General features: G+C 37.7%; 1 pseudogene; it reads left to right on the top strand.

Moving 5' to 3' along the window:
• The window catches only part of LOC127642881 (A disintegrin and metalloproteinase with thrombospondin motifs 3-like), a 216424-nt pseudogene extending 196685 nt beyond the window's left edge, over positions 1–19739 (top strand).
• Positions 19740–20452: the final 713 nt, after the last annotated feature.

Genomic DNA, 20452 nt, shown 5'->3' on the forward strand with positions numbered 1-20452 from the left:
CGCCTGTAAAACAGCATGGTGTGCAGAGCAGCACCAGCCTGACCTGCTGCTTGATAAGCCCTTCCCAGCCTGGCGAGAGATAGCCCGCAAGCGTCTCTTCGATCAGCGGCATCACTGAATACCCCCGTGCCTCAGCACCCACGATGGTCAAATATAATGATGACGAGGGTAGGTGAACACGGGAAGAAAATATATATTTTTTATTTTTAAGGGTTCCTCCATGAGCGAAAAAGCTCTTCATGGAGGTTATCAAAGAAGGGAAGGGACTCATGAGGCGTTCCCTTTCTTAGACTGGAAGATAAAATCTATCCCCTAATTTGGAGGGTTTGGTGTCTCTTTTTCACGTGGCCAGTCCAATCTGGCAACCGCTTGAGTAACAACATCGAGCAATTCCTCCATAGATTGTTTTATCGCGGACGGAACGCTCGGAGGCGGGAAGAGAATCGCGATCCTCCTCATGATCCGAAGAAGCGTCGGAACGCGCTTCGAGATCATGTGAAGGACCAGCTGGGTTTGGGGAGAGAGTGAGAGAAAGGGATCAACCCGTCTCTTGCTCCTCAGCCAAATTCATACACGAACGATCTTTATATATTTTTTTTTTTTCCGTGAGTTCTGACTCCTGGAAGCAAGCGAGGCGAGCACGAAGCACTCTGCCTGTTAAAGCAAATCGCAGTGCTCGCACCCGCCCTGCTGCAACGCGAGAGCAGCGTGCTCTTACCCCCAAACAAACAGAGCAAAAACTGATGTGTGTCCTCTTCAGCTATAGAGCAAGAAGAGGGGAACACGCACCGTTTGCGGCTTTCAGTTATTCTCTTTTTTCTTTCTTTCTTTTTTTTTTTTTTTTAAATATATATAATATTTTCTAAACAGAAGAGAGAAGAAAAAAGAGAACAAAAAGAACAACGTTCACTGCACACTGCCTAACTGATTCTAACTCCTAACAGAGGAAAGAAAGAATATTTAGCAAGAGGAGTCACTTCTATTGGGAGAAATTGGAATGTCCAACCAAGAAGCTCTAGCACCCAGCAGTCAATGGATGTAAAAGGATGTCCTATCTTGCAGGTAAAAGAGCCAATCACCTTTTAGATACAGACATCGCCTATCAATCAACTCGCTAATGCGCATTTCGTGTTTTAGAGTCATATGTGGTCAGCATTCGGTTGAGTGAAACGTGGTTGATTCATGTGTTAATACACACTGTATTAAAAAATCAGCAAATGCATTTAGGCAGAGGGATTATACGACTAGTCTTCCACTGGCCACAACATGAATTCATAATAATAAAAATAAAAAAAAATCATAAAACAGAGATTGTTTGGACACAAACTTTATTACCAACTGCTGGTAGAATCTCCAAACTGCAAATATAGTAACTGAATTAAGATTTTGTGCTGAAAACAGATCTTAGCACAATTACCTATTTCTCAGGAGAATAGCAAATTGCTCTTAGAGGCACTTCACTACCATACAATACACTCAGTTTGCGCACAAACAACCACAGATTGCGCTCGTACACCCACAGATTTCGCAAACACTCCCACCCCCGCCCACTTGCACGAAAATTGCACTTAGAATTAGCAATCACACGGAAATTGGATAAGATGTAGTGCACAGCTTTGCGCACTCACGAAAATAGATAGCATTGAATCAATCACTGAGAGCAAATATATCTTCTTGCTACACACCACAAACCCTCTTTTGTGTCTTTAACCCAGATAGCCTATTACAGAATTTTTTTTTTTATCAGACACTGAGGTTGCATGGCAACTTTTAAGACAAAAATATATATATATATATATTATTTTAGACATAGCCATAAATAAGGAGCCAGTCAGATCTGTTTGAATAACAACTGAATTAAGTTGAGTGTAATTATTTGTTTTGTACTCTCTCATACATTTTATCTTTATTGCTCATTGATTTGATGTAGCAGTTGTCTCTTTTTTGTTTTTATTTTTTCATATATTATTTTAATTTGACGATAGTGAAACTGTATTTACCTTCTCAAAGCACCCATTTTCTCTTTATAAGTTTTAAAACAATTGCATTGTTAATGTAGACAAAAAAAAATGCTATTTACAGTTAATAGGTCTGTTGTGGATGTATTCACAATAGATGTAGAAGTGATCTTGAGATTCTTGAAGAATCAGATGGTTCCACTAAAAATTTGTTCATCAGCCCAAGCATTTACATCCCCTTTACATTCTGAGTGCTAAGTAGTCCATTTGATACAATGTATTTTGTCTGCTTGATTTGTTAGCATCTGGTCTACAGTGAGACAAGGAAAATGGAGAGCTCCTGCTGTTTAAAGCAGAATTTTTGCATGAATGTTAAAATACTTCTAAATAGATTTCACCAAAATGAAAAACATTTTAGTGCTATTAAAACATTGTTCCATTTGAAAGAGGCCTATTATCTGACTATCTGTTTGTTTCACCAATGCAGGAGTGTTCATAAACCTATTTGAAAACAATCTTTGTTTTTGCAATTCCATTTGATGATGGTAGTGGCTTATTTCGCTTTAAGGAGGAAAAGCATTATGCTGCAGTTTTATTCTAAATTAGTGGGACAGACCTAAGCATGATACTGTAGCAACTACAAGTATTAAAATGTGTAAAGAGTGCAATTCTATGAAGTGCAACTCATTATTGATTATGCATAATATCCATTTATTGAACCACATTTAATCTGCCTTCTGACAGATGGATCACAGAGGAGTGGGAGCACTGTACTAAAACTTGTGGAAGTTTGGGGTACCAGATCCGCACCGTACGCCGTGTGCAGTTCCTTCATGAAGGCACAAACCGCTCTATCCATAGCAAGTACTACAGTGGGGAAAAGCCTGAGATCAGGAGACCATGCAACAGAGTGCCCTGCCCAGCCCAATGGAGGACCGGGGCTTGGTCAGAGGTAGGTCTCTCTAAGGTCCTTTTGTATTTTGTAGCTATCAATACAGAATAAATAAATACTGACAATCAATTAAAATATTTAATTACAATTCAACGCATAATGTTTCATTGTTTATTCCGATTAATTGTAGATTTTGAACGTGTTAAAATTTGACTCAAAATATACTTCTTTTCTGGTCAAAATGCATTTAGTTCCTTTTTAGAAAAGAAAACATTATAAATGAACAATGTTTTATTAACATGTACCAAACAAAGCCTTCCACAGTATAAAGATAGAAATGCACTAAAACAGCATCATTTCAAGTAACATTAAACGTTTCCTAAAATCTAAGTGGGAGGTTAAATAAAATATTAGTCCCTATAAGTTGTGCATTCATTGCAATGCACATTAAATCTCTTAAACCTTCATCATACACAATATTAATCAGCTTGCAGGCTGTGGCTATTTACTTTGCTACAACAGTCGATTCAAAGATGATTCTTTCCATTTTGTACTCCACATAAAAAGTGCTGAAGAAGAACGTCTTGGGTTACCCGTTTCCTGATAAAAGCGGAACGAGATGCTGCGCTATTTTAGCGCTTTGGGAACAGTTCTAGGTGTGACCAGCTGTGAAAGTGTGCAACACGTCAATAAAATTGACAAGAATTTATAGCCTCTGCTGGTGACAACAATTGGATGCACCTGTAGCAGGGCTATAAATAGATGCGTCACAGGAGCATTGTCAGGTATTTTGTCTGCAGAGCAGTCGTGGGGCATCCCAGTGCGGCAATGAAGCACAGCATCTCGTTCCGCTTTTATCAGGGAACAGGGGTTACAGTTAAGTAACCAGAGACGTTTTCAATGTAATAAAGTTTGAAAGCACAGTGTGATTACAAAAGCTAATTTAAAGAATGTGTTTACAGCATCCACAAAATTATATTATTTAGTTTGAGATGCAAGAAATTCTTGAAAATATTTTTTAATTCCCTTCAAGCTTTGTACTTTATAACTTTTTACCCTGAATTTACAACCTTTCTCACACAATGATAATGTTTAAGTGGAACCTGACATTTCTTTTGATTTTATGCTTCTAATGTTTTTAGATATTAACCGGAGATATTTCTTATTACCCAACTTGATTTGCTTTTAAAGGAATAGTTTACCAAATATTGAAAATTATGTCATCATGTAGTTTCAAACCCAGATGTCTTTGTATCCATATCCATGTTAATGAAAATTGTTCATTAACATCCAGCCTGCACCATAGGCACCAAATTTATTTTGAGAGCTAGCGTTATTTTCAGTGAATAGCGATTTCAGGAGATTTATTTTTTGAGCTTGACAGATGTGGTCATTTTGTATAGATGGAAAATAGCTGCATTAATATTCTTCCTAAATTCTCCTAGTGTTCCATGAAAATATATTAAACAGCAAACAGGTTCATAATGAAATGTAAATAGTAACAGAACTTTCATTTTTGGGTGAACTATTCCGTAACATTTTGCAATAAGGTTCCATTTGTTAATGTTCGTTACAACATTAGTTAACAACATTAGTTAACATGAACTAACAATGAACAATACTTTTACAGCATTTATTAATCTTGGTTAATGTTATCTTCAACATATACTAATACATTTTCAAAATCAAATGTTGTATTGGTTAACATTAATTAATGCACTGTGATCTAAAATGAACTAACAATGAACAATTGTATTTTTATTAACTAACATTAACAAAGATGAATAAATGTTGTAAAAATATATTTTCATTGTTTGTTCATGATACCTAATGCATTAACTAATGTAAATTAATGGAAACTTATCGTAAAGTGATACCAATTATTTCTTTAAACAGTAAACAGAGATATAGAGCAAGAACTAGCACACAGTTTAGTAGTGGTAATCCTCTATAGTGACCCAGCCTATGTGGTATTGATTTTGACCCCAAGCAAACAGATTAGGTGTTAGAGCTGTGTCAATGAATATTTCACTTGTTGTTAGGAAAAATCAAGGCACATACTGGATAGATTTTTGGTTTAATCATTGGTAAGGTTGACCATAAACTTGGTATACACCATATATTTTTTTAAAACCCTAGATGTTTTAAATTGTTTGCCAGAGGTAGAATGTTCAGTTTCACAATGTTTTACTTCCCATAACCCTCCATCTCATCCATCTCTCAGTGCTCAGTGACTTGTGGAGAGGGTGTGGCACATCGCCTGGTCACATGTCACATTGGCGATCAATGCACAGGCGAGAAGCCAGAGTCCCAGAGACCCTGCAAACCAGGACCCTGCCATGGTAAGAAAACATATACACCAACATGTACACCATTATATTTCTAAACCTGGCTAAGGATGTTTACTTTGTTGAAAGATTTGGTGGCCAGATGTGGCTTATTCAAATCTGGTTCTCAAATGCTGCAGAGTTTAGCTCCAGCCCTAGTTAAACACACCTGAAGAAGGTAATCAAGGTCTTCAGTATTACTTGTAAAATTACAGCGAGTTGCATAAGAGCAGGGTTGGAAATAAACTCTGCAGGATGGTGGCCCTCCAGGATTGTTTTGAATAGCCTTGCCCTAGATTAATGGCTGTTTCTGCTTTCTATTCATCATAGTGAACTATAGTTAAAGCAAAGGCCACTTATTACGCAATGAACAAATTGTTCTGTGCTTCACCAGCGTTGATGAAATTACAGGTGAAACTCGAAAAATTTGAATATCGTGCAAAAGTTCATTAATTTCAGTAATTCAACTTAAAAGGTGAAACTAATATATTATATAGACTCATTACAAGCAAAGTAAGATATTTCAAGCCTTTATTTGATATAATTTTGATGATTATGGCTTACAGCTTATGAAAACCCCAAATTCAGAATCTCAGAAAATTTGAATATTACATGAAATCAATAAAAAAAAGGATTTTAAATACAGAAATGTCAGCCCTCTGAAAAGTACAATCATGCATATGTACTCAGTACTTGGTTTGGGCCCCTTTTGCATTAATTACTGCCTCAATGCGGCGTGGCATGGATGCTATCAGCCTGTGGCACTGCTGAGGTGTTATGGAAGACCAAGATGCTTCAATAGCGGCCTTCAGCTCTTCTGCATTGTTTGGTCTCATGTCTCTCATCTTTCTCTTAGCAATGCCCCATAGATTCTCTATGGGGTTCAGGTCAGGCGAGTTTGCTGGCCAATCAAGCACAGTAATACCATGGTCATTGAACCAGGTTTTGGTACTTTTGGCAGTGTGGGCAGGTGCCAAGTCCTGCTGGAAAATGAAGTCAGCATCTCCATAAAGCTTGTCTGCTGAAGGAAGCATGAAGTGCTCTAAAATGTCCCGGTAGACGGCTGCGTTGACTCTGGACTTAATAAAGCACAGTGGACCAACACCAGCCGATGACATGGCTCCCCAAACCAACACAGACTGTGGAAACTTCACACTGGACTTCAAGCATCTTGGATTGTGTGCCTCTCCATTCTTCCTCCAGACTCTGGGACCTTGGTTTCCAAATGAGATGCAAAATTTGCTCTCATCAGAAAAGAGGACTTTGGACCACTGAGCAACAGACCAGTTCTTTTTTTCTTTAGCCCAGGTAAGACGTTTGACATTTGAAGCCCATGTCCAGGACCCGTCTGTGTGTGGTGCCTCTTGATGCAGTAACTCCAGCCTCAGTCCACTCCTTGTGAAGCTCCCCCACACATTTGAATGGCCTTTTCCTGACAATCCTCTCCAGGCTACGGTCATCCCTGCTGCTTGTGCACCTTCTTCTTCCACACTTTTCCCTTCCACTTAACTTTCTATTAATCTCTTAACCAGCACCCCTATTTTTGAGAATTTTCTAAAAATGACATACCCAAATACAAATGTCTGTAGCTCCTAAACCATATGGTCCACATTCATAACTCTGATATTTTTTTAAACTAGACACTTGAAACTTTGTTACCCAAGAGTCATATTAATTCACAAGTAGCATAGGAACAGAGTAAAACAAGGTCAAATTTACATGAAAGTGACTCACGATTTCTATGAATGAACTTCATTTAGGGAAAAATGTATCAGACTTTTATGTTAAAGGCCTGAAAACACCATAAAGATAAAACTGAATGTCTGACCATGTTCTGATTCAAATTTGAAGATGATACTCCCAAAAATGTAGTTTCTGTAAGCTTTTATTCAGGGAAAGTCTAGGCGTCCTTTCCAAAAGGCCATTTGGAGACTCCAAATGGACATCTGGTAACCAAATGACATAAGGAGTAAACACTACATACTACATACATGTATATCAATTCAGAACTGTTCTGCTCATCAAACCACACAAGAAAAAATGATTTCAGCACAACATTTTAACATTTTAACAAAATACTCTTTATTTTGAACAATTCTGATAGCAAAAACAGTGAAACAAAAAAAACTCACTTCATGTATGCATTTCAAAAGTGATCGTTTTACAACTAATTAATAAATTATATAAAAAGAAAACAACATTTGTAATTGCAACAGTGTTTTTTACTCAAATAAATTACAATAAACTGATAATTATAATAAATATCCAATTACTAAAGAAAAAAAAAAGCAATTACAGTATTTACAGTATTTATGTTGATCCAAGGCAGTCACTAACAAGGTTTGTTACCAACTGGAAACCAAAGCCACTGAAAGACAGGAAAGATAAAGATAAAGATATTTTTGTTATATTATATGCATCATAAATATAATGTGTGTGTGTGTGTGATATAAATATTATGTCTTTATGTATAATATAGAGCTATCACCTAGCTACTCGTGTAGCCTTGTGTCTTTGCTAGTCATTTTATAATCAAAAACATGATATGAACAGAAAAACTGCCAATACTTCATAAACATAAAAACTCAAGACGATGTGTTTCAACTTACCGATCTAATACGGGATCGAGTCCATGGAGAAACATCTCCTCTTCAGCCGAATCGACACTCGACACCGTGCTCTCTCTGTCTAAGATGTCTGTTTCTGCGTCTTTCTGCTGTTCTTCGTCGCTACTCCTCATTACCTCCTCCAAAACACTCTCAACACCACAAAAACTCCTCTTCAGTCGACGATCCATGATGTAGATTGTTAGATATAATGTTAGAATAAATCCGGCGTTGAAACGAGCTCCGTGTAGCAAAACAATGGTAAAAACTGTGCGCGCTATGCGTAAAATGACGAAGAGCGCATGTGGACGCACTTGTATTAGACCTATGTATTAGACAGATCTTCTGAGGTAAACTAAGCAAACTGTCAATCACTGCAATCGTGTTTTAGTTGGTTAATACTCCCATCCATCAAAATTTTGCTGACCAGACATTGGGTGGCTTTTATCCAATCAAAAACCGAGGTGCGAGAGTGACAGGTCCCGCAGCCTGTTGGTGCGCTCCCTTCATATTTTGGTCATTACAGAGCCTGTGATTGAAGGAGAGAAACAGGGAATGGCTCATTTTATCGGAAACAGTCCAAACTACGGGGGAGATGGTTTTTGAACATTGGAATACAAATTAGAATCGATATTTCATTGAAAGTGAACATGATGGATTACTCTAACTGGAAGCGCTCATGAAAACTGAGGAGGATATTTCGTTTTTTCCCTATTTTTTGTTGTTTTGGATTAAAAAGTGGGATGAATTTTGAAGAGTAGACCCTTACATTGAAATGTATGCTGGTGTTTCTTGGATTCGTCCGAACTGATCTGAACCATAGGAGATGAAAGATGAGTATTGCCGTTCATTTTGTTCATATTTACAGGGTCGGTCTGTCAGCATTTAATTTAACCCTTTCCTCTCTGGTGTATTGATTGCAAAAACAAGTTCAGAACGTGATTTTTGAGTGTTTTAGCTATCAAATGATGCATAGTTTATGATAGTTGATTGAATATTTGTTATAAAACAAAGGTAATAAAATTATAAACACGCCCCCATGGCCCGCCCACGCCCCCCTGCGGGTATAAGGCGTTAATGTGCTTTGATACAGCACTTTGAGAACATCCAACTTCTTTTGCAATTACCTTTTGAGTCTTTCCCTCCTTGTGGAGGGTGTCAATGATGGTTTTCTGCACAACTGTCAGGTCAGCAGTCTTCCCCATGATTGTGAATTCAACTGAACCAGACTGAGAGACCATTTAAAGGCTCAGGAACCCTTTGCAGGTGTTTAGCTGATTAGAGTGTGACACTTTGAGCCTACAATACTGAACCTTTTCACAATATTCTAATTTTCTGAGATTCTGAATTTGGGGTTTTCATAAGCTGTAAGCCATAATCATCAAAATTATATCAATTAAAGGCTTGAAATATCTTACTTTGCTTGTAATGAGTCTATATAATATATTAGTTTCACCTTTTAAGTTGAATTACTGAAATTAATGAACTTTTGCACGATATTCTAATTTTTCGAGTTTCACCTGTATACACAGTGCTTTTAAAATGTATTGTTTTTTTCCCCACATGCAGTGTTTTTTATTTCTGAATCAAACAAACTAGAAATTTCACATTTTCAGTGTTTCCGAAAACAAGTTTATTGTGGTTAATTGCAATCCCTGCAGTTTAGTATTGTACTCTGTGGTTCTTGGCTCACATTCATGCCAGTGTTGTGATCAAAAGAGTGCGCCCTTAAAATTGACCCCCAACCTGATGGCATAGCAATTCCATTGGCTCAGATAACCTTTAATGGGTACTCTATTCACTGCCTGAGTAGAAATTCCACAAAATGTTTTATGATGTATGTCCACATAACTTTGTAAATATGACATCTTATGACTTTTAAATCATATCTTACAGATAATAGTATATATACAAAGCTATAGATTGTTAAATTCAACATCTCTTGTGTATGGTTTTATATGTAAATAATCAGTTTAAGAATCTTGGCCAAATTCCACCACCAAAATAATGTAGGGAAAAATATGCAAATGAGCAGATTAGAAATCTGACAATACATTTCCAACAAAAAGAGTTGTATCTGCTCACAATTTATATGCAAGGAATTTAGCTCAAAAGGGGAATTAATGATTGATTTGGGGAATATTAAAATAATTAATGTTTACTTCTGATCAGAGTCTTCAGCCAGCGATGAGTTGATCGGATCATAAGATTAATTCTTACAAGCAAGACTTTATTAACTAATCTACAACAAACAACTAAACTATATTTGGAAAGTAGAGAAATAACAAAAGTCCAAATATATGCCAAATGTACATGAATTAAGCTTCATGTGGGTTGGTAAGCCAGACACACGTCTCACGATTAGTATACTAATTTTAAGTGCAGATAGTTGTTATATTGAAGAACAACAGAATGTCTTTGTTCTGAAACTCCCATGGCAACCATGGGGAAGTTTCTTCTGCAAATGGTCTTATCAGTCTTATGAAAGAGGAGAGGGGTTTTGTTGTGCTTCTCCTCCCATTCACCTCTGTTCTAAAGGAAGTTAAGATTGGCTGGCACCAGTCCGAATCTCTTTATGCTAATGAGAATGTCAGAGCAGATTCTTAGATTTAAGTCATTCTGTGTAGAATTCATCAATTTTATTTAGTTCTCTTTTGCCTACAAGGCACTACACTTGTTCTGTGTGTTTTTCAGTTGGCATACATTTTGCCAGCTATCTTCAACAGAATTACTGAACCACAATATTACAAAATATTTTACATTTATACATTCCTTATGTGCACCAGCAGAGGGAACAGCTATCACTGATATTTCTGTGCAGTTTAAATATATGTATTTCTGTTCCCCAAAAATAAATTTAGTCCTGAGCAGGTTTGTGTGCATTTAAAATGTAGGCAAAACAAACTTTATAAAACTAATCTTTAATGCAGGAATGTTTATTTATTAATTGTTTTGTAAATATTTTAATTGAAATATAATAAATTGAAGCCAGTATATATAGTGCTTTTCATATTACACATTGTTTCAAAGTGTCACGATAACACACTGTGTTTTTGATCAGGCAATACAAAATAGGGATCTAGGGACTCGATTTCATGGGTGGACTTATTTGATCATTATACTGGAGCTCAGTGAGCTCACATTATTAAATATTTTATTTGTTTTATTTATGCACAGTTAATTATTTTTCTCACCTGTATATTAAATTCATGTTTATTAGTATTTTTAATAATTTTGTAGAATAAAATTATGCTGTCTTTATATGGCCACATTTAATTCTATAAGACTTGCACAACAGTTTATAAGTTCTAAACATCTGTTTAATATTATCTGGACCTAAAACTTGCACAAGAAGCACATTCCAGATGGAGTACGTAATTCCTGTTTAAACAATGAAGAGGGAGTTGTTGTTTTTTTTCTATGAATGCACTTAAATACACCCTGTATGTAAAAATTCTTCAGAGAAATGCCCAGCAAGACTAAGACAATTGGAAAACCTTTTTTATGACACCACTCTTTAAATTAAAATGTGGCTTTCTCTCTTATGTCTAATAACTAAAATAATTTATATTTTTTTATTTCTTGGCAAGTAACAGGTGTTTGGCTCCGTGACTTTGCTACAATGGAAAAAAAAAATTTAAAGTCTTCATCACCCACATTTTTTGAGGAGGCTCTGCCTCCCTTGTCTCCTCGGAGAAAACACAACTGTTGCTTAGCAAACATACAAAGGCTGACTTTCCACTGGTTTTTGGTATTTGGTTTCCACAAATAAATAATAAAACAGAACAGAATATTTAGAATAATATTATATAAATGTACAACCCTTCCCCCACATTAACCCCCATATATATATATATATATATATATATATATATATATATATATATATATATATATATATATATATACACTCACCTAAAGGATTATTAGGAACACCTGTTCGATTTCTCATTAATGCAATTATCTAATCAACCAATCACATGGCAGTTGCTTCAATGCATTTAGGGGTGTGGTCCTGGTCAAGACAATCTCCTGAACTCCAAACTGAATGTCAGAATGGGAAAGAAAGGTGATTTAAGCAATTTTGAGCGTGGCATGGTTGTTGGTGCCAGACGGGCCGGTCTGAGTATTTCACAATCTGCTCAGTTACTGGGATTTTCACGCACAACCATTTCTAGGATTTACAAAGAATGGTGTGAAAAGGGAAAAACATCCAGTATGTGGCAGTCCTGTGGACGAAAATGCCTTGTTGATGCTAGAGGTCAGAGGAGAATGGGCCGACTGATTCAAGCTGATAGAAGAGCAACTTTGCGTGAAATAACCACTCATTACAACCGAGGTATGCAGCAAAGCATTTGTGAAGCCACAACACGCACAACCTTGAGGCGGATGGGCTACAACAGCAGAAGACCCCACCGGGTACCACTCATCTCCACTACAAATAGGAAAAAGAGGCTACAATTTGCAAGAGCTCACCAAAATTGGACAGTTGAAGACTGGAAAAATGTTGCCTGGTCTGATGAGTCTCGATTTCTGTTGAGACATTCAGATGGTAGAGTCAGAATTTGGCGTAAACAGAATGAGAACATGGATCCATCATGCCTTGTTACCACTGTGCAGCCTGGTGGTGGTGGTGTAATGGTGTGGGGGATGTTTTCTTGGCACACTTTAGGCCCCTTAGTGCCAATTGGGCATCGTTTAAATGCCACGGCCTAGCTGAGCATTGTTTCTGACCATGTCCATCCCTTTATGGCCACCATGTACCCATCCTCTGATGGCTACTTCCAGCAGGATAATGCACCATGTCACAAAGCTCGAATCATTTCAGATTGGTTTCTTGAACATGACAATGAGTTCACTGTACTAAAATGGCCCCCACAGTCACCAGATCTCAACCCAATAGAGCATCTTTGGGATGTGGTGGAACGGGAGCTTCGTGCCCTGGATGTGCATCCCACAAATCTCCATCAACTGCAAGATGCTATCCTATCAATATGGGCCAACATTTCTAAAGAATGCTTTCAGCACCTTGTTGAATCAATGCCACGTAGAATTAAGGCAGTTCTGAAGGCGAAAGGGGGTCAAACACAGTATTAGTATGGTGCTCCTAATAATCCTTTAGGTGAGTGTATATACACATATATGCCGAGACGATGGAGGAAGTTCTCTTCGGTTCAGCCTACCAACTTCTGGAGACACTCTCAACATCAGTTAGTAAAACTCTGAAAGTTCCTCACCAGAACCAGCCACAAAGCCAACTTATCAAGCAGACCCCCACCTCGAAAAGCCTATAAAGAATCTATGTCCATCCATCTTCAACCGCTTATCCGAAGTCGGGTCGCGGGGGCAGCTGCTCCAGCAGGGGGCCCCAAACTTCCCTATCCCGAGCCACATTAACCAGCACTGACTGGGGGACCCCGAGGCGTTCCCAGGCCAGTGTGGAGATGTAATCTCTCCACCTAATCCTGGGTCTTCCCCGAGGCCTCCTCCCAGCTGGACGTAGAATCTATGTAAAATCTTAAATTGCATAAGGCACCTCATTGCATCTCTAGATGTATTTTAGAATCCTAGCCCACACTCCCTCCTCCAATACCAAGTTTAGATCTTTCTCCCATATTCTTTTGAGAAAAGTTGAAGCTCTGTTCCCCAGACCCTGAATTTGCAGGGAGTAATACACTGATGACTTATGGCCTTTTCCAAATTAAGTAATCACCACTTCCAGAGTATCTGCTGCTTGAGGGTGTATGCTACCCTTCAAAATAGTACAGAGCAGGTGGTGCAGCTGTAATTACCTAAAGAACTGAGATCTGGGAATCCTAAAATGTTGAACCATATTTTCTAAAGATCTCAACACTCAACTCTCATATAGGTCACCAAGGGTATTAACTTATCTCACAATCCACTCTGACCAGCAGAAAGGGGACTTATTAATACATGATTTTGGCTTAAATAAATGTCAGAATTAAACACTCTGGGTACTTTTGTCCATACCGCATGCAAATGTGAGATAACGGGGTGTGACTTAACTTCTCTGGTTAGTTTAATAGAAAGACTTTGCAATGGAAAAATAGGAGCAAGAACTTCCTGTTCAATACAAAACCAGGGATGGGGTCTCTTAAGTGGAAGTGACCAATGAGTCAATTGTCCGAATGTCCGAAAGAGACCGAATGCATAATAATAAAACAAAATCTTGGGTAGGCCAAGCCTACCTTTGTCAATCGGCCTATGTAATTTATTGAAATGTAATCTGGGATGCTTAACATTCCAAGAGCTGTTGCCCCAAATAAACCCCAGCTGATCTATATGTATAAGAGATGTCATAACTTTACTTAATCAGTTAGCCAAAAATTTACAATATTTTCCATCTAGCTGGATCAAGGAAATTGGACAGTAAATCTTACACTCGCTTGGATCTATGTCCTTTTTAATAATCAGACTGATCCGGGCTTGTGTCATGGTTGGGAGAAGCTTTCCATTCTTTAATCATTCCGTATAAATTTCTAACAAAAGTGGAGCAGTTCTGTAGCATAAGATCTAAAATAATTCAGCGGCAAAGCCATCTGGCCCCGGAGCCTTGCCCAGATTGTCAGGGACATAATTTGATGTTCCACTATGTTTTCAGATTTGGACATGAACTTAATTACCATCTGATGGTGGAATCTCCAAACTGCAAATACAGAAATTGAGTTTAAACTGAAACTAAAAAAGTTAAGACAGGGTTTTCAAACGTCTTAGTGCAATGACCTATTTCTCAGGAAAGTAGCAAATTGCACTTGTGCCACTTCATTAAAATACAATACACCCACATTTTGCATGCATTCACCCACAATAGAGCAAACACTCCTACCCACGCCCACTTGCGCTTTGCGCTGGCACAAAATTTACCTTAGAATTTGATCTCTCATGAAAATTGGATAAGACATTGGATAAGGTAATTAAGTTTGTACACTTACGAAAATAGTCCATATTTGAAAATAATTTTATTAGATTTTTTTAAATGCATGCTCTATACTTGGAAGTACATGTAACTTAACCTGTCCTCAGCAAGAGGTCACAAGACTAAAATGCAAAAAAATAAGTATAAACATATTACAAATAATTATTATATTAAACAATGTTTAACTCTCTGCGCTCACAGCTTCAACATGTCAAAACCATCATCCCAGTGTGATCATTTCTGTTAAGAATTTTGGAATAATTTTGCAATAATTTTGGCACTTTAGTTAAATATAATCTAGTGAATAAATTTAAATTTTCAGATAACAAGCATTTATATAAAAACATATTCCCTTAGCGTTCGTTAGCTGAGACATTTGTCTACAAATGTATCCATTTCATTATTCCATTATTTATCATTAATGTAGTATAAAAAAAAAGAAAAATTCAGATTTAAAACAAGGGATAAGTTTTGTCCCTTATCTCAAGAATCAGCAAGCTCTATTATAACTGTGCATAAATGTCCTGACTGTGAATAGCACTTTTCTTACAACTGCTTGCATAATACTTCTTTAAATTCTCATTTAATGGCTTGAGTCACACTGAAATAAAACCATACCTATCTCAGTGGAAAGTAAACAAACTCCCTACCCTTTACAAATGGTACTCTTATGACACACTGCAGATTTTTTTTAGATGTGTATAAAGTGGGGCTCCTTAGGGAGCTAGAGGCATTTTGATTCCTTTCATCTGTAATAAAAAAACAGTTGGTGGTTCACCTGGCAACAAATGGCCTGTAGTCCAACTTGGAAAACTGGAATGGCTCTATTAAGACCATTGGCTGGTAAATGCTGTTGGCTAATAAATGTAACCTGTGAGAATCCTCTATTGGGCCGAACGTTAGGTTACTGTTGTAACCTCTGTTCCCTGATGGAGGGAACAAGAAGTTGTGTCGAGTGAAGCGACACTAGGGACTTTCTTGAAGGCCTCGGTTACATCTGAACTTGAGAAAATGCCAATGAGAATTAGGGAGACAGAATTTACATGTCCCTCCCCCGGACATATGGGTATAATGGGAAGGAATCGTGCAGCTGTTCATTCAGGTTTTGCACCGAGGAGCCGAGAATAAGGTTCGGCCATTGCAGTGGCTCGGTGCCGGGGGGACACAACATCTCGTTCCCTCCATCAGGGAACGGAGGTTACAACAGTACCCTAGACGTTCCTCGTCTGTCGCTCACTCCTACATTGTGTCGAGTGAAGCGACACTAGGGGTCCCTATTCAGTCACGCCATTCGCTGAACCGTGTACGTGCGCTGCTGATGCAGGTGTGGGCAGACAGTTGCGTGCCAAAGCAACAGGCTACGTCATACTGCACGTACCCTTCCCCAACGCCCCATAAAAATCGTCATAAACCTTTTGGGTTTCCGGCATCCTGGAGGGTGGGAACAAAGTATGGGAGCATGGGAGCAGGCCACGCCAGCCGCGCCTTTTCTCGCTTTCTTCATGTTTTTCGCATAGAGTTAAAGTGGCTGGAGCCATTTTAATGCTTTCACATGCATCGGAGAAGGCGTTCTTTTCAAACTCCTATTCTTTCAGGGTGAAAAGGCCCCGCTGAGACCACCACCTGCCCAGGCTGGGGGGAGGTAATGTCTGGCGAAATACGTCACATGGGTTTTCAGGCCACATGTGGAAATGGAGAGGTGGTAGATTCTACCTGCTGTGAGGGAGGAGTTGCTACAAACACGGCGACCAGGGGGCAGCGGGGACTGCCCCAGGGAGGCGTGGGTCCGCCAGTAGGGGGACCGTACCACGGAAAATACACATAGGGGGATTAATCCTCAAAGGTCGATCCTGTGGAGCACCTATTCCAGTACAGAGTAATTTTAGTACCCATAGTGGGTCTGGTCGGGGAATTCCTAAGCTGAATTCACCAACCAGAGGGCTAGGGAGGAAGAACATTCAGGGAGCGTGCATTGTGGGCGAAACTGTCACAGATAATCATTGTACCTGGGTAGACTATTTTGATGCGTGTTTATATGAAGCAACACAGTGTCACCATATTTGGTAATATTGATGAAAATAACCCTGAGTATTTTAAGTCACTAAATTGGAAATCACTTCTTTGAGGAACTGCTACAAACTGCACAGAATAATTTTTTTCTGTTTCTAAAACAGGTGAGCCATGTGGAGGAGACAAGTCTAAATTCTGTCAATTGGAGGTTCTAGCTCGTTACTGCTCTATACCAGGCTACAACAAGCTCTGTTGTGAATCCTGCAGTAAGAGAAGTGGCACGTTTGCTCCTCTTCTGCTTGAAGCTGCTGAGACGATGGAGGAAGTTCACGTCGGTTCAGCCTCCCAACTTCTGGAAACACTCTCAGCATCAGTTAGTGAAACTCTGAAAGTTCCTCACCAGAACCAGCGGGGATCCAAGTCACAAAGCCGCCTTATCAAGCAGACCCCCACACCCCACCTTGTAAAGTCAATACTAAGAATAGCAAGACTCAAAAGTGCCTCAAACCTGGTGCTAGGAACCTGCCTCCAATGTTGATGCTTAGCCAATGGAATGAGAAAGCCGCGAAAGACACACCTTGGCAGTTGGAAAATTTCCAGGAAAGCCAGTGGCCAACAGCATTATCTGAGGTAGAAAGATGAAGGACAATTTTCTTTTATTTTTCCCTGGACTATCTCTGTCTTGTTTTTTTGTAGATATAGACTTTTAACATTCATCTTTCCCTTCAGATCACCCTGGAGATATTTAAAAGTAAGAGAGAGTAAAGTGCTGGTTCACTTTCAAATGTTTTCAATTTCGCCTATCAGCAGTATTTGTTTTTTAAAGCACACTTGTCTATCACACTGTTGTGATGGGGAATGCGCCAAAGTCCTTACGAAAATAGTCAGAACCTCGCAGCAGCTTGGTCTTTGGGGGTTTGTGAGCTTACAGTACACAAAGAGACTCTGGTGGTGCTTGTTTGGAAATGATTGTAGTTTTTGAAAAAATGTTACTGCTTTATTTTTTACCTGCTCCAAACTTGGATTTGTTTGACCAATTAATATTTATAAACGTTATTATTATTCAAAAAACAAGCTGAGAATTTTTTAAATATGAGATTCAGGATCATCATTTGTGATTTTGTATTAAATAGTCATTCTTAAGAACACTTTAATAATATTTTAGGAAATGTACTATTAGCCATGAGCGAAGCACTGTAGAAATATCTTTCAAAATGGTGTGAGCCATAGGAAAAAGATCCCAATAAACCTGAGAGATGTAGCATTAAAATAGCCATAAAATATTTACTTTTACTTCCAAAAGTGTTTAATTAATTCTTGAATTAACCTCTCAACCATTCATCACTCAACTGAATTCTGGTAGACTGAAAACTGTCACTTTATTTTTCTTCATACTGTCTTTTTTAAACGTGTTCATAAAGAGGTGTAAAGCTGGACTTTCTTAGGATTTTATACTCTACAGTGAAACGCAGCAGAAGATATCTCAATTGAATGAGGGAGAAGGTTTGTATACAAGGGATAGATCTCAACCACAATACATTGACTGCAATACCAAGGGAATCAGTGGAGTTCAGCTGTTCAAACCCATGCACATGTTCGTCTGTGTGGCACTGCATAGCTTTTGTAAACACCATTTAGAACTTTCAGAGTATTTAATAAGATTTAAAGTTCAAAGTCATGTTGTATGTGCAACTATATCTGTTATTTCATACCAAACAATTAATTAAATCTCACAGCCAGTTTATTTATATATAGTGAAACTTCCATTGAATTGCAACAGTAGCTCACAAAAGTAAATAAACAAACAATTTAATAAATTAAAGTAGACCTATGAATAGCGTTTTTGTTGTCATTTGAAATTGCATTTTAGAGACAACAATAAAACACATGCTCAGTTTTTGAGATATTATAATAAAGGAAAGCCATTCCACAACAGTTTTAGAATAGACATAGTGTAGAGAAAATTCGAAATGACAAAGTTAATTAATAACTGACAAAGAAAATTATAACTGAAAAAGCTGTCAGTAACTGGTTAATTTTGTCCTTCACCCACAAATCCTACACAAAACTGTTTTAGAGTTCATTTGTAGCTTTATCTAATAACAAATGTCAAAATTATTGTGCATTTTGTTCTTCTAGACAATAGACATATCTTGATACAGATGTTATGATTTGTCTTTATAAACCTCATAAAATTTATGAAAGTTGAGGTGTGTGCATCACAAAAAAAGATTACATTTTATTGATGTTCACTATCTACCAATGAAGAATTTGCTGCTAATAATATCAACCAGCTTCCAGAGATGCAAATTAATGCAAGTGAAATTAGATGGTAAATTGACAATCCCTGAGCCACAAACAGACATATAATATAAAATAAAAAGTGTATTTATCCCACATTTTCATGCCCATATAAGTATTAATTATTATTATTATTTATTTTTTCTCCCCAATTTGGAATGACCAATTCTCAATGCGCTAAGTCCTCGTGGTGGCGTAGTGACTCATCTCAATCCGGGTGGAGGAGGACGAATCTCAGTTGCCTCCGCATCTGAGATTGTCAATACGCGCATCTTATCATGTGGCTTGTTGACTGCGTTGCTGCGGAGACACAGCGCATAAGGAGGCTTCACTCTATTCTCCACGCATCCACGCACAACTCACCACGCGCCCCAACAAAAGCAAACCACATTATAGCAACCACAAAGAGGTTACCCCATGTGACTCACCGGTTGTGTTTACTCAGGGGTGGTTGTCAGTGTCAATACAATGTCATTTATTTTTGTTTTCATTTGTACTTTTGTTAGTTGTAATGGAAGTGTACACTACTGAGGCTGTTTGTTATAATGGGGAGCACTTAGCAATAAAGAACGTAATAAACGTCATGCTGTCTTTTGAGGACACTTTCAGGTTTGCTTTATTGTTTCATAAAAGATGAATATCATTTTTTATTGGACTTTTTTCAATTTCAGTTTGTTCCCTTAAAAACCCAAATTATATATTTTTTTATTATTATTATTATTATTATTATCTTCTTTAATCAGAATTGCTTGTTAATAATAATTTCTAACATTTATATAGTGATTTTCAAGGCACTCAAAGCATGTTACATCATAGTGGGAGAATTTCCTCAACTACCACTAAATGCTTGATCTCCAAAATTATACAGTGGTACAAACATATAACCTTGCCAAATATACAACTAGCAAGCATTATGTATCCTCAGCTACCCACCACTAAAGCCAGTAACCTGATTTGTAAGAAGAGACAGTGTATGCTAAAAACACATTTTTAATATGCATGTCAAATATTTGTTAAGTGCATTTGTAATTCTGTTGTTGGAATTACCCGAATATTTATTGTAAAGAGGATGTAGCCTTTGCATGTGAAAATATCTACAGAGATGCCCAATTACACAGTTCATATGAAACATTAATAAAAGCTACAAAGCTTTTATTTAGATCAAATGTACAGTATGCTGTATAAGGATAGGTGTGATTGAGCATTGAGGCCCACTTTAATTCAGTCTATTCTTAGTGTGTTCTTGTCTTCATCACATCACCAAATTAAATTCTCTGGAAATTGCGCTTGAATGAAATTTCTCATTCTGTCACACTGGATGCTCATACAGACCTGGTATTAAATGATAACATTTGGGCAAACATTTTTATAAGATATTACATTTCTTGAGAGTGCTACTCTGGTGCTGTATATAATGTGTT

The sequence above is a fragment of the Xyrauchen texanus genome, chromosome 4 (assembly GCF_025860055.1).
Source record: "Xyrauchen texanus isolate HMW12.3.18 chromosome 4, RBS_HiC_50CHRs, whole genome shotgun sequence".
Lineage (NCBI taxonomy): Eukaryota > Metazoa > Chordata > Actinopteri > Cypriniformes > Catostomidae > Xyrauchen > Xyrauchen texanus.